We start from the raw sequence: 14,642 nt of genomic DNA on the forward strand, positions 1-14,642 counted from the left end.
ACCTGGTGCCGCCCCTTCCCCTGGAGCTGCTGGGACCCATCCCAGGGGTTCCCCCAACTTCCATTTCATTTTTGCTGCTGATTTCTGAGCATTTCCCCCCCCCCCCCCCCCCACTGTAACTAACTGGTGTCTGCAGCTCTAGCAGTACCACGGGGCAGGACACCTCCCTCTCCACCTCCAGCTGCTGCACCCCCCACCTCCTGCTCCAGGGATCTCTATTTCTGCCCCATCCCTGGGGCACGCACAGGCCACCCAGCCCTCCCCACCCCTCTCTTCCCATGTCTCCAGGTGGTTTTGTTCCTGGCTGGTGGGAGAAAAAACATAAATGCAAAAGCAGTGCTGCTCATCCCTGTGCTGGGGTGTGCCTGGTGGCTGTGGTGGTGGTGGAAGCCCTCTCAGGTGACAAACAGCCCCAGTGAAAGCCATCGAGCTAAGTGCAGGGCCTTGCTTTGCTCTGCCACTGAGAGGCATTGCTGGCAGCTCTACCTATAATTTTTAAATTACTTTAAATATTTTCAAATGTATTTTGCAGCAATATTTTTTTTCCTGTGGTTAAAAAAGCAGCATGTTGCACCATTAGGCACTTCAAATGTTTGTTAATAAAAACAGAGGAAGCCTTAAAAGTAAACAGATAGTGACATGTGGTCACCTTAACTCTGGAGCTCTGGCTCCAAAGATCCAGAATATTTGATAAATAAGCTCTCTAACAAGGAATAAAACAAAACCAAAAACACAACCCAAAAAAGTGTCTGTAGATGTCAGCCATACCCAATTCCTATTCCTGTATCATTACAGATAAATCACAATTTGCATTGATTTCTGACTCAAATAGTCAGCCTATTCTTACAGTCCATTCTGCACTCACACTCCTTCTCTCCCTTGATGCTCTTAATTAACCTTCCTCCTGCTTAGCTCCTGCCTTCTCTTCCTCTCCTGTGCCGTTTTCGACTAACTCCCAGCTCCTGCTCTTCCACACTTTGTTTATCCATCCCTCCATTCCCTGGCTCCTGCCTTTTTGCACTCTTCACTCTCTCTTTTCATCTCCTAGTTTCGTTTTCTTCATCTGCATACTCACCCTGTTATTTTTCCTTTATTATTTCCCCTGGCATCTTTGTCCCCATCCTGCTGATGTTTCATACCCATTCCCCGTTGCTTAGCAGAATCTCATTATGTATATATGTAGAATCTTTTTTTTCCCTAGTCATGAAGAACAGCTTCCACAGCTGATTTTTCTCCGTGATGTCCTAGTTGTCCCAGGAGAAGCCCTAGCACTGGTCAGGAATAATTGTCTCCCTGGCATTTACTGCCTTCATCTCCTCCTTTTGCTTCTTGCTTTCTGCTCCCTCCCATGCTCTGCCAGAGACAGGCCTCCTCCCAAACTTCCATCTTCATGACCCATCCTCCTTTTCTCCCTGCCTCAGCACCAAGAGGGATGATGCCCACAGGAGGGGTACCCAGATCTTGCAGACAGCAATTTCCTAGGAATGCAGGAGGAGACATTGCAGAGAAATGCTGCTTGGTCCCCCCTGCCTCAGGCAAAGACCCCACTTGGTTGCTGTGCTAAAAAAGCTCCATGTGGTGCCTGGAGGCTGAACTCCGAGCTCGGTCAGCACAGGCTGAGAGGCTGAGCTTTGGAAAATTGAGCTGCCAAAACTAAACCATTCTTAACCCATCATGTGCACACTGAGATTCTAATGGAATCTTGTAACTCTGTTACATTTGGATGCACATCTGTGAAACCACAGCAACGGTGCTGCCAAATTCCAAGTGGCTGCTCAAAAGGTACAGAGATGAAACTAGACCAGTGGTTGTGTTCCATTTCAAATTCCTTCTGTAGAGGAACAGGGATACCAACACTTCTACATCAAGTGACCAGATTATTATTTTTTAAGATGGGCAAAATATTTTTTTAACCTTGTTCTTGAAAATGACTACAGTGGTTTAGCTGGAAACTGCCAAAAATTAAACCTGGGGCAGATGCTTGGCTTGGAAAATCCCAGCTCAAACAGTTACAAGTAACTGAAAACAAGATGTTCTTATGAAGCACTGGACGAGATTAAACAGAGCAGTTCCGTGACTTTGGCCTAAATGTGGAAGATTTTTAAGTGACCTGTAATGAATTTCTTAATAACATTGTTGAAATAAGCAGAATTCAGGCAAATTTCAGATTTTTTTGGGAGAAGATATTTCCTCTGCAAATAAAGGTTATGATCCAGAGTGCTCTGAGGTGAAGATGGAGAGGGAGGAGTGCACTAGGATTAAAACTGGGAGTGTTGGGAATGAGGACTGGAGAAGTTTCTTTGGCAACAAAAACAATTGAAAGATCTACAGAAGTGCAGAAATAAACAATCAAGAAGTATTCTGTGGAGACAAAACATTGTGGAGACAGCAGAGGGAAAGGGGGTGGGAATTGCTTCTGGTGGGAGAACATCAGAACAGAAAGGAAAGCCCAGATATCTTGCTAGCTCAGAAATACTTGAATACCTGGCTCTGCTCCACATGTGCTGATGGGTTAAACCGACAGCAGGTACCCTCCTCCCCACACCTTGGCAGTGCAGCTTCCCACCACAGCCCCCATGGACAGCATCACTTAATGGCCCCTAAAGGTGCTCCATGTCTCCCATAGCAGACTGTTTGCCTTCACACACCAAACTAAAAACTAAGGCAGTTTGGGAGCTGCTCTGTGTGCTGAAACCTTCCGTGGGGATGGGGACATAGGGCAGAGCACAGGCTGGGCACCTGGGGGTGTTGCTACCTGCTTCAGTCATCTGACTTGAGCCCTTCACCACTTCCCTGCCAGAGACCACAAGAATAAGTTCACTCAACAGCTGCAGCAATTCCCCCTGAATGCTATTTTGCATTTAAAATTGTCATTCCATTTCTCTGCTGTGGGTGAAGTAAGAGAGTCTTAGGAGTCCTTTCTAATAGACATTGAACTGCCTGTTAACTTGCAAGGATATTAATTTTTAGGTCTATAAAATTAATACTTTTAAATTCTTTTTAGCAAAGCTAAATATAATTCATAATTATTTGTCACTTGACTGCACGTTTGCCTAAAAGACATGTTCTAGCTTGAAAAGAAATTAATTCAGGAAGTCCTGCAGCCTTTATTTTGCAGGAAGTCAGAGGAGGTGAAAATGGTGGTCCCTCTGGCCATTTCAGCTCTACCAGCCTGTGTCTGTCTAGGATTTTAACAGCAAAAATCACACCAATGCTGTACATTTTCTGTGCAGTTAAAATATCCTGAAATATCTTGCATTGCCTATGTTGGAAGAAGTTTGGCTGCATTGAAGCAAAATGCTTTATGTTAATGATCACGATTATAAAGATTATGGTCAAAATGGTGATAACACAGCATGGGGGACAACATGAAATTTCAACTAACTAAAATAAAACAATCTGTCTTCATAAACACCAGGCTGAAAAATCTTGCTAGGTTCTGTTGCTTGGCAGACAAGTCCTTTTGCTTTTCTTAAAAGTGCAGGTGTTTAACATGTTCAGATTTCTTTTCAGGCTTAATATGAAGCCTGAGTTGGCAGTGCTTAGTTCTGGGACCACTGCAACATTCACATAACAAACCCTGCTCTTTATGGTGTTTTTTGCTCAGCACCTTCTTCCATTTGATACAGTTTCATCTTTATTATTGTTTTGATTTGGGTGGTTTTATTTTTGTTGTTGTTGTTTCGTTGGTTTTTTTTAGCAGGAAAAATGAGCTTTAAGGGTAACAGAAAAATTGGTCTGACAATATGATGCAATGAACCACAAAGCAGCCTTCAAAGACAAAAAGTAGCAGGAAGTTCTTTCATAGCAGGTATTAAAAATAGCCTGCACCAAGACCTGGAATGCACACAGCAGCTTTGTAATGATTTTTCAGTGACATGCATTAGCAAATATTCTCAGTAAATGCTTTTTTACTTCCTAACACTCAGCTGACATCCCTGAAGTTTGGCAATTCTTGGATGCTTCTAAGAAGTCTAAAATTATAATGTCCATTGGAATAACCTATCAATTAGCAAGCCACATAATGACACCATCTGATGGTACAATGGAAGTATTTTAATTTAATAGACCATTTTCATAATGGTACAACACAAAACACACGATGGAATCCACTTTTTTTCCCAAAAAAAAGAAAAAATTTAGGCTGGATTTATTTCTGACGATGTAATAATTTTGCACTAGAGGCACAAAAAGAGAGAACTCAGTTTGGGTACACAAGGTATCTTGGAGAACTGAGAAGTCTTGCAAACATTTCAAAAAAGATTTACTTATTATTAGGTGCCTTTTATAAACGGGAGGCACCTCTGGAGGACTGAGAGGAGCTGTATTAAACTTCTACCATATTGAGGAAACTAAATGGTAGGTTATTTTAAAGAATGTCTTCCTCAGACCTTTCCCCAGAGATTGAGAAGCTTTCCCAGAGGTCTAGGCTCTGGATCTTTGCAGTATAATTTGAGAAGGTAATAAGGGAGATGGAAAATAACTGAACTCTAACTTTTGGATTTTCACAGTCCTATTGTTTTCTTGGATTACTTTATGTTCAGAAGAAATCTGCAACATCCTCTGCCTAGAGCAAGACTATCGTAAGGAAGGCAACATCACTTCCCTGCCCAACACCTTGTTTTGCATTTTCTAACCTGTCTATTAAAAGACACAACCCCTACCACAACCTTTGGACTTCCATGGCCACCATGAACTTACCACTAATGTAATTAATTCAAATGTATACTTCCAAGACAGCAAAATTCCCTCATCTGAAGGGTTACACATCTCTCCTACCAGTGTTAGTACCTACCTGACACACAGGGCCAGTATTTCCTAGGTTACCACGTATCCAGACGTACCCAAAAGCACAATTATGGACACTTTTCATCCCCCATTCATGTCAGTGATGGAGAGTGACAGAAGTATTATGGTGGGTGAAATTCTGCCCATATTTTGGCTAATCTTCTAGTAAGTTTTTTTCCCAAATCACATAATGGAGATGAAATACCTGATCCTAAATGGTCAGCTATGACCATGGTAAAGCAATATGAGCCTTTCTTGTTTTTTAAGATGAGTAGAACTCCACTCCTAGTGTTTGGTCTGGCTTTCCTGAGATGTATTTACAATGTTTTCAAAGCTAAAAATGCTTTTTGTGGAGCAAGTGAAACTCCACACTGTTCTTTTTGAGAAGACAGAAAAACCTGATGAAGGCACAATCAGACAAAACACCTGATTTATTTTCCCTCCTTAGCATTCTGCAGGATGATGACATGTAAAAAAAATTAATCCATATTTAACATGTGAAAAAACAGCACCATGTTCAAAACAGTTCATTTTGGAAAGACACACAAACAGTAAAAGCAGGACAACAAATTAGCCTCTTGCAGTGAACCTGTTGTTTGATAAAATATTAAGAAACATCTTAATTGGCAGAGAAAAAATGAAATAAGGCACTGAATCCATGTCAATAATTCATATCAGAAGGAGAAGGAAGGAAGTGAGCATGAGAACTGAGAGAAAAGTTCTGCTTTTCAAAATGACAAACATATTTTTTTAAGTTCAAGGTGTCTTTAAGGCCATGAAATGAAAGATCAACTGATTAAATAAGCAACAGATTCATTTCCTTCTAGATGCTGTCACAGCAATATACTTCTGGGAATTCAGTGCCTAAAAAGTAGTTTATGAATAATTATTTTTCTGCACTGATAGATATGCAAGGCTGGAGCTGCTGATGAGGGGAGGAACACTGTTCCATGCTGAGTATTCAGCAGTGCTCCCAATGACAGGAATTCTCATCATTCAGCCTGATTAGTTTACATGAACTGAAGCAAATAACACTGTGTTTTCTTACAGATTTGATGCCTATTTTCACATAAACAACCGTGCCTTAAATCAGGCTTTGTCCACTTTGAGGAAAGGGCATTTTAGAGCAAATAAAGAAAGACAGGCTTCTGTAACATCTATCTTTTCTGCAAGCTTTGCTTCTCTCAGCCATTTGTGAATGTTCCTGAGTTTTATTGGATATATTAACTTACTTCTCACATGAGATTTGCTGTCACTGAATGTGATATCCAAGGTCAACATCGCAAATGTCATTGTAAATGAAAGCTTCTATTTTTGGCTGAATTTAAAACCTCTTTTCTGCCCCTAAACAAACACGGGAAACCTTATTTGCAAATTCAGATAAAGATTTTCTTCTCTTTTCCAAAATTTGCTGTTATTTGACTTGCAGTTTCCCTTTTGCTCAGATACTTTTATTCACTTCATTAAAGTTGCTGACATATCTAAAATCACAAATCCTATTATTATATTAATAATTAGGGAAAATTTGAGATCACCTATGCAAACCAAAGCAAAGCTCTGCCAAGCCACATTTCCATCCATTTTCCAGGAAGGCAGAGATTATCCTGTAGCACTGAAGGCTACACTTTCAGGGTGGGAAGAAATTCTGAATTTTACACTGTTTGCTGGCTCTGGACAACACAAGAATAGACAATATAATCTGAGCTTGGGACAATTAACAGGATGTCTTTAGAATATTTTTATTATGATTATCTTTTCTCCTGCTTGAGCCAGCATTCCCCTGGAGAGGAAGAGAAATGATGCTGAGACAATTTACTATTGCAAATTAATTGTATGGTCTATTTCCCAAGCATTTAATTTGGCCACAGCAACCTGTTTAACTCATCTGTGTTGTCAGAAGGTGACATTAAAGAGAGACCAAGTTCTTTAGATGTGGCCAGTAATTTTCAAGGGATGAAGGGAAATGGCTGGCATTATTGCTTTTGTTCAAGTAAAGCCTCTTCTGAACAGGCTAAGGGAAAATCAAGTGATTTAGCCTCACCAAAATTCATGCTACTCGAGATTTTTTTGTTAATGTTGGCTGAAGAGGAATATTAGGCTGAAAGAGAAGACTAAGAAAAGAACACAGGCTGCATATGGCATAAGCATATGAAACAGAGAAAAAAGAATAACATTTTTCACTTCTCATAACAGAAAAGTTTGAAAATTGGAACTTAAGTTTGGGGTAGAAATTAGGATAGATGCACCTGCTCAAACCTGAGCCATCTACTTGCAAGGCAGCTCTCTACCTGCACAAGCACAGATCAGTCCTTTGTGAAAAGGGCAATACATGAGGCCTCTGCTCCTTCCAAGCCAGTGGGCCTGAATTTAATCCTTTACAGCATGGTTTGTTTTTTCTTTTTTAGCTCTGGCATTCTAGGAAGTATTTCCATGTGTGTACCCCTTGTCTGAGTCCATTCTTGGTATGTGGGCCTCTGTGATTAAGCAATCCTGGATCCTTAAACCATTGCCTCCAACTTTCCCAGCCTGCTGTCTTGATTCTTCTCTCACAGCTGTATGGATTTCAGCTTCTTGAAGTCAAGTTTGATTCAGTCTGTCAACACAGGAACTTATATTCTGCATAAGATCTTTTTGGGACCACAAAGGTATTATTTTCTAGTTAGATAAGTCATGTTTTTCTGGGAAAACTTGAAGGCAGTGGATAATGGAGACAGATTAGGATTTGGCATTTTATCAGACTCTCAAAGAATCTCATCCTGAGTAAACTCTGCTTCTGGGAATATTTATTCAGGAAGCAACACTGAAACTGTTCCTTGTCATTAAAGAATTCTGCAGAATCCAATAGGAGAAGGTGGCATATCACCCCAATGAAGACTTTCACCAGCCTTATTACTACCCATAATGATGTTTCCTTCTTCCACAAAGCAGAGAGGTGTGAGCAAATACTGCTGATAGGGAATTACTCTTGGAGAATAGGACACAGACATTTCAGTTATAGGGAGCAAAAGACTAAAAGATATCAATACAAGTTTGAAATTGATAAAATACTTATCCTGGTACATTTTGAAGAGAATCAATTCCCATTTTGTCAGCATATCCTAAACATGACTTATTTTCAGATAATTACCTTTCACAATCTTAGATTCCAGAGAAACACGATTCTGACAAGTTCAGGGATTCATTCCTCTTACTAACCTGACCTTGAAGGAAAGATCAGTTTCACTCTGTGCCTCACCCCTGCCTTTCCTGTCTCCCCTTTATGGCTTTTGAGAAGCCAGAACCACTAGTGACATTCCCACTGCAGGCTCTGTGCTCCTGCCAGTTTCCCTGCCCTGGGCACAAACTTGTTCTGAATGTTACTCAAAAATCCTAATCTGAATCTTGGTACCAGATATCCATTCATTTATTAAGAGCAAATACAGCAGACAGCTAATGCTGCACTTTTTCTATTATTCAAACCTGCTGCTAACAATGAAGAAGATGATGTCATTCCCTGGATGTGACAAAGGACTAATATTATATGCAGTAAAAACAATGAGTCAACAGTTTCTATGCCCTTGAGGTCAAAGCATTCAACAGTTTGGAAAGTCGACTGTTCTTTTTGTGCACAGAGCTTGTAGTTGTATATTAACACAAAATGTATAAAATCAAGATATAATTAAAAAATAACAACACATTTCTTATTTTTTTTTTTTTTAGCTTTAAGCAGAATGTTTCAAACTAAAAGTCCAAGTAATTAACTGATTAATATTTTTTTTTTCCCAGATATGTTAAGTCCAACATTGCAAAACTTTGGGGGTAAAAACCCCATGATCTGTGTTATTACTTGCATGACCCTGAGAGGCACTTTGCAATTCCCAGCAACATCAGTAAGAACTGTGAGTATTAACGCAGTAACTAAATAACATGAAATGTTCTGGAGATATTTTGTAATAATCTGAAAGATAAGGAAGACCTTTAACATGGAAACGTGTTTTGAGAGACAAATGAAAGCAAGGAGTCTAGGAACCAAAGTTTCCCAGATTTTTTTGAATTTTGACCAAATCCTGGCCATCAGCTGCATCCAGCTCGGGCTAGTGCAAGAAAGGCCTGTTGTTGATACAGATCCTTTCCTCAGAAAACCTAAAATTATTATGGAGGATCATTATCCTTCTTGTACAGACAGTGAAACTGAAGAATAGAGAAGTGACAGCTCAAGGTAATTTAAAAGTCAGGAGAGTTTGGAAAATAATCCAGATTTCTCAATCTCTGCCCAGCACTCTGCCCACTGGGCTTCATTGCCTCACCAAGTATCTGCTGGATACAAAGCTAGAGATCATTTAGCAACTTTGAGAAATTTTCAGCTCATCATATTGTTGTCTATAATAATCTTATTTTATGGAAAATAGACTTGCCAAATTAGATCAGGCTGCTGACACACGACCAAAGGCAAGGATATCCCAGGCCAGCTGCAGCCTGTGTTCCTGTTGTCCTTGCAGACCAGACTCAGAGAGAGGAGAGCAAAATGGATTATATCTACATGGGCTTCTATACAGGAAGAAACACCTTTTTGCCTGCATTGAAGCTAGTTGACAGTGTTCCAGAGCCCTAGTGTGGAAATAAATACTACTCATCATCCTGATAATTAATTTAAATTAAACCTTAAGACTCTGAATCCCAAGGAATTTCTTCTGGCATGCTGTCAAAGTTTTCTTAGTTAATGCTGACCACTTGTCACCTAAAATAACTGCAGGCACAACTTGCGTAGCAGATCCCAGGCCCAAATGATAACTTACCCAAAATATGGAAGAGCACATCTGGTAGGCAAGCCTGGCAGCTTTATTAAAGAAGTACATGCAAGAGGGATGGCTCAATTTGATCTTTAAACTCTGTGTCTTCTCATGCTTAAGAAACTCTTATCTTTCAGATATTTAAACCAAATATTTAAGCCCTAAAGATATCTCAGGTGTTAAGACTTCTGTCATCCTGCTCAAGCCAGATGAGGAAGCTTCCAAGTTATCCAGCAGTCACAAGGGCTCCAGGGCTTTGCATGGCCCCTTGCAAGTGACAGAACTCATTGGATTTTAATGATGAAGAATCATATTTCTACTACAAATTCAGTGACAAGTTGCTCTTATAAACTCAAACAGTATCGGACAGATTTGAGACAAGGTAAAATGAAGAGACTAAAGTAACTGACAGAATTCCTCTGGATATCTCAAGCTAATTACAACTTGTCTGGCATGCAGCCTCTGGTACTTTCATTCCCATTGTCACTGATTCTCCATAGTGATGATTAAGGAAGGACACATTGATTTTGCTGTCACGTAAAAGAGCGATGAAACAGAGTTCCCGTGTGAAACAGACAGACATTAGAATCTTTTTGAAGTCAGATTTTTGCAGGCAACATCTTCTACTGCTTAATGAAAGGCAACATCTGAATGTACTGCAGAGAGATTCACACAGGCTGCAGCAGTGTCAGGGTGCTGATCAACAGAACACACAGATTTGTTCCTTTTCTGTCACTCATACAAATATATTAAATCATATATCATATATTAAATCATATTGAAGAAAAGGTTATCATTAGTCTATTTAATAAGTAGACATATGAAGAGAAAACAAACACAGGGGCTCATACCAGTGTGTTCCAAGAAGGGATCTTACCTGAGCTTTCCTTTTAAAGTCCTGACTCCAGCAGCAAACTTAGTAAACTTGCATAACATTAAGTACTCAGTATTATTGAAGCTGCTCCTTTGTTAAACAAGTTTGAACTATGGACAGAGATTCCTATTTTGGAAAATACTGAAGATCATAGTTCAAATTAAACATACCTTCATGTTATCTTGTAAATGAAAGCTTACCTAAGCAGGTGACACTTCCAAAAGAATGTTGTGATGAACTCCCCACAAAAGCAAAGGCATATTAACTTAAGAGGCATCAGCCACCTTAGGATTTCAAAACTTTGCTCATAGGAGACCTGACAAACCTAAAGTTCTGTTCAGTGTTAGTTTGACAGCACAAAAATTACAGACCAGTAGCATTTATAAATTCATAGGACAAATGTATTCTTAATATCAAATAATATAGGTAGAAAACAACAAAAAGCTTTTAATGAACTCATGAAGCAAATAATGAGGCTTTGGACTATTTTGTACACGTGTTTATCACATCACCATTAGATCCATTAGTAGGTCAATCCTATATATGTTGCAGTGTCTGTTTAAAACCTCAATCTTAACTATCATTTCAACAAATCAATTTACACAGTATAGCATGATATTATTGATCTGCAACAGGCCTACAAGCTCCAGGATTATGAACAGAAAAAGTATCAAAGAGCATCAACTCCAATTCTGGTTGTACCACTGGTAATACAACTGGCATCATGCAGCAGCACGGATATAGATTTTGCTATGGCTCAGGGGTTTATATTTTTGGTAGGTTTTAATTCACTTCACAGTTCTACTGTTACCTTTTCATGTTTTAAATACAGGCAAAAATGTTTCATAATATTAAAAAAACCCAAATCTGTTTAGCTGGAAGGTCTTTTGAGAGAACATCTTATGCTCTCCTCTAATTATTCCATAGAGTTCTTTGTTTTATTTTCTCTTCCCTGGTAATTTTCTGGTTTTGGGAGGAACGAGAGGAAAACTTTATACCAATTTTAATTTATTTTCCCTTGTGAAACAAAGCAGGAAATAGGCAGAGCATGCATAACACTTTAACTATGCTTTGTCAGTGTTGTCTTTGGAGAAGAGGATGGCATAGAGAATCTGATGGATGTTCCCTCCCTGTTCTGGACAGATCCATACCCCCTTCCAGGAGGGAACTTGGGAGACCATGAGTTGATGAGCAGTTTTCCTAAGTGAAAAGATAGGTCTGAAGCCTACACTGCTAAAGAGAAATAGTGAGAGGGGCCTCAATGTACACTGTCTCCAGCTACAGAGATGTAGATGAACCCAAATCCCACATCCTGGGAGCAGCACCAGGAACAGATGCCTCTTTTCAAGTCAAGGTTGGAGTCAACCTGTTCCTGAGTTGCTAGATGGGGCTGGGAATTACGTTGGATGGAGAACAGGCCTCTTCCTGGATCCTAATAGACAAGCAGGCATAGAGGGACTTCAGGTACTGGGCATGGTGGGTAAGCTTTCTTATTGAGCTGAAGAAATAGGGCAAGATTTCAGATGGGAGTAATTTTCTTGCAGAACATATGATCTGCCCTATCAGAATGAACTACTGCCCACACAGAACATTCTACATAGCTAGAATGGTATCACTCAATCTCCTTAACAAAAACCTGGTACTGTGGGTTTGGAGACCCACTGAAAAATTTATTTTGATCTTTGTGTTTTCAGATGGCAATGTACTGTCTCCTTCCTGATCTTGGATTCAAGTCCATATTGAAAAATATTTTTGAGAGGGATTAAGAATAAAAGTTTACGTGGATTTATTTGTAAATGGTGGTTATGGGCCTTCCATAATTAATCAGGGTTTTTTTTCCTACAAGTCTGGCAAAGTTACTAAGTAGGAAATTTCCTGTTTTCTCCTGCAAATGCCCTATTATGTGTGAGTTTTTAGACAAGAATAAAATATTGCTTTTTAAATGGCAGTGGATATTATCACTTCACATGTACTTATATGTATTTCCTGTGCTTAGATATAGCCCAGCAATAACAATACCACAATTACCAGAATGTATATCTATAATGTAGTCCTGTGTAAATCAACAGAGAGCTGAATGAGTTGCACACATCCTGCAGGATACCACTGCCATTCTGAATTGTTTCCGGTGAACACTGCATCTGCAGGATGATTTCTCAGTCATGCTCATGCTGACTCCTAACTTAGAATACTGGAAATTACCTTCTCCTAATATTGAATGGGATCTAGATATAGAGCTAAAGCATATTTCATTCATCATTGCCTAAAGGAGAAATCAGAAAATCACACTTAGAGGGGAAACAGTTTTGATGTTTTAAAAATACTTAATGGGCTTTTCAGCAAGAACACTAAATTGTTACAAATGCTTCTAGGGCAAATGTTCAAGACTTGAATTCTGTTGTCAAATCACTAAAATAATGCATACCTGGGGTTTACCAGCAGTGGAAATTACAGGTACAATCTCAGGTGTTCTGACATCCCCTTTAGCATAGAGCATCATTTCTTCCCTATGCAAAATCTGAAAAATATACATTTTTGAGAGTAATTTTACGAAACCAGAGAAAAAACAAAGTCCAAAGTAAAACAGAAATATGTAATTTTAATTGCAGCACACATTGCAGCATCCACTCAGAACAGTCTTCCAGGAATACTCTGAGTGTCACTGCTGAGAGACAGTCCAAACTAACTGGACTAACTCAGAAATTAAATCTAGTTGAAGTATTCAGTGACTTTGTACTTCTGGTTAGTTCTTTGATCTTGACTTTCTCAAGCAGAAGTTTGGAATGCAAAGTTTTAAAATACTGTAAACCACTTTAAAATATTATTTTAAAATACTATCCCTGGAAAAAAATAAAAGAAAGAGGTGACAGTTGAGTTATTTGGCAACTTTTAGAACTGGACTCAATAAGCCTCTAACTCTGCTTTATAGCTAAGGGAGAGACCATCTTTCCTGGGTATATATAATTTCCAGTGAGTCTCTTAAAAGCCTTTGGAATTTTAGTATGTTTTAAAATTACAATATAGCAATTTAGAGAAAATATATTATGAAAATCTGGTATTTTGCTCATTCTGATTCAGGTCTACCATACCAAAAAGAGATTCCAGCAGGGAGCAACAATCAACTCAGTGCTAGCTTGAAATGTATTTTAAATTATCCCTTTTTCTTGCTGCTTTTTGTACAAAATATTCTGAGGAATAAGTGACTAACTTTATCTGTTGAGGGAGCTCATAGAGAATATTTACTGTGATCCCACTCAGACTGCAGACACACCCAGCTCTGCCTACATGTATGTGGCTGATACAAAAAAACCCCTTTGCAAACCTGTGATGTCGTCAGAAATCCAGATGATATTATGTTTATAAAAGAATTACTAATTCTTTCATCATGCAGATACTTTAGTCAGTTATAAAAAGCAGGTAGAATTATCAAATTATATTTGTCTGATTTATTGCTAACTTTTTAGCTGTGGCACCACCTTGTGGACATATCTACACAGTATGAAAAGTCGACGAGAGGCAACAAGAGCAGGCATTTTGGAAAAAAACCAACTCTATTCACACGCGATTTGTTAAACCAGAGCAAAATAAGTACATTTAAAAACTGATTCCAAAACATCCACTTATGAAATAAAGTGTATAATAAATATTGTCATCCGTATACTCAGTTGTCTTAGCGGTTTCTACCAACTCTTCTGAGTACCAGCTCAGCAGAAGAGTGGTAGCTTTTAAAAGTATTTGTCCTCCTTCTTGCCTGATGAACTAGCAGTGTCTGAACCCCTGTTCTGTTGCTGCTGTGCAAACAGACACTACTCATGCAAGTATCCCAAGCAACCAGATTTGCAGTCAGAATTATAACACTGCACACATGGAAAAAACCTTATGTTCTGCTCCAGAAAGATAAACTCAGTGGTAAGAACAGTATCCAAGCCAAGTCACAAGAAAAATCGTCTCTGACAGAGATGAACTGGTGGCCATTTGAAGTGCTTGCTGAGAAACAGCAACAAAAAATGAACAAATACTCACAGTTAACAAACTTTTATAGGGATGCTTGCTTGACATTTAAGTTAATTCTGAGCAGTGATGTAGCATTTGAGAAAACCAAACCACTCTGGGAAGAAACGAAGCACAGAAAATCTCAGTCTAGCTAAAATGAGATCCTGAACACTGCCAGTCAGGGAAGGAAACTCATCTGCCATGGGGTTTGCAGATCT

This window comes from Chaetura pelagica, unplaced genomic scaffold, assembly GCF_000747805.2.
Source record: "Chaetura pelagica isolate M959 unplaced genomic scaffold, ChaPel_1.0 scaffold18, whole genome shotgun sequence".
In the NCBI taxonomy this organism is placed as follows: Eukaryota; Metazoa; Chordata; class Aves; order Apodiformes; family Apodidae; genus Chaetura; species Chaetura pelagica.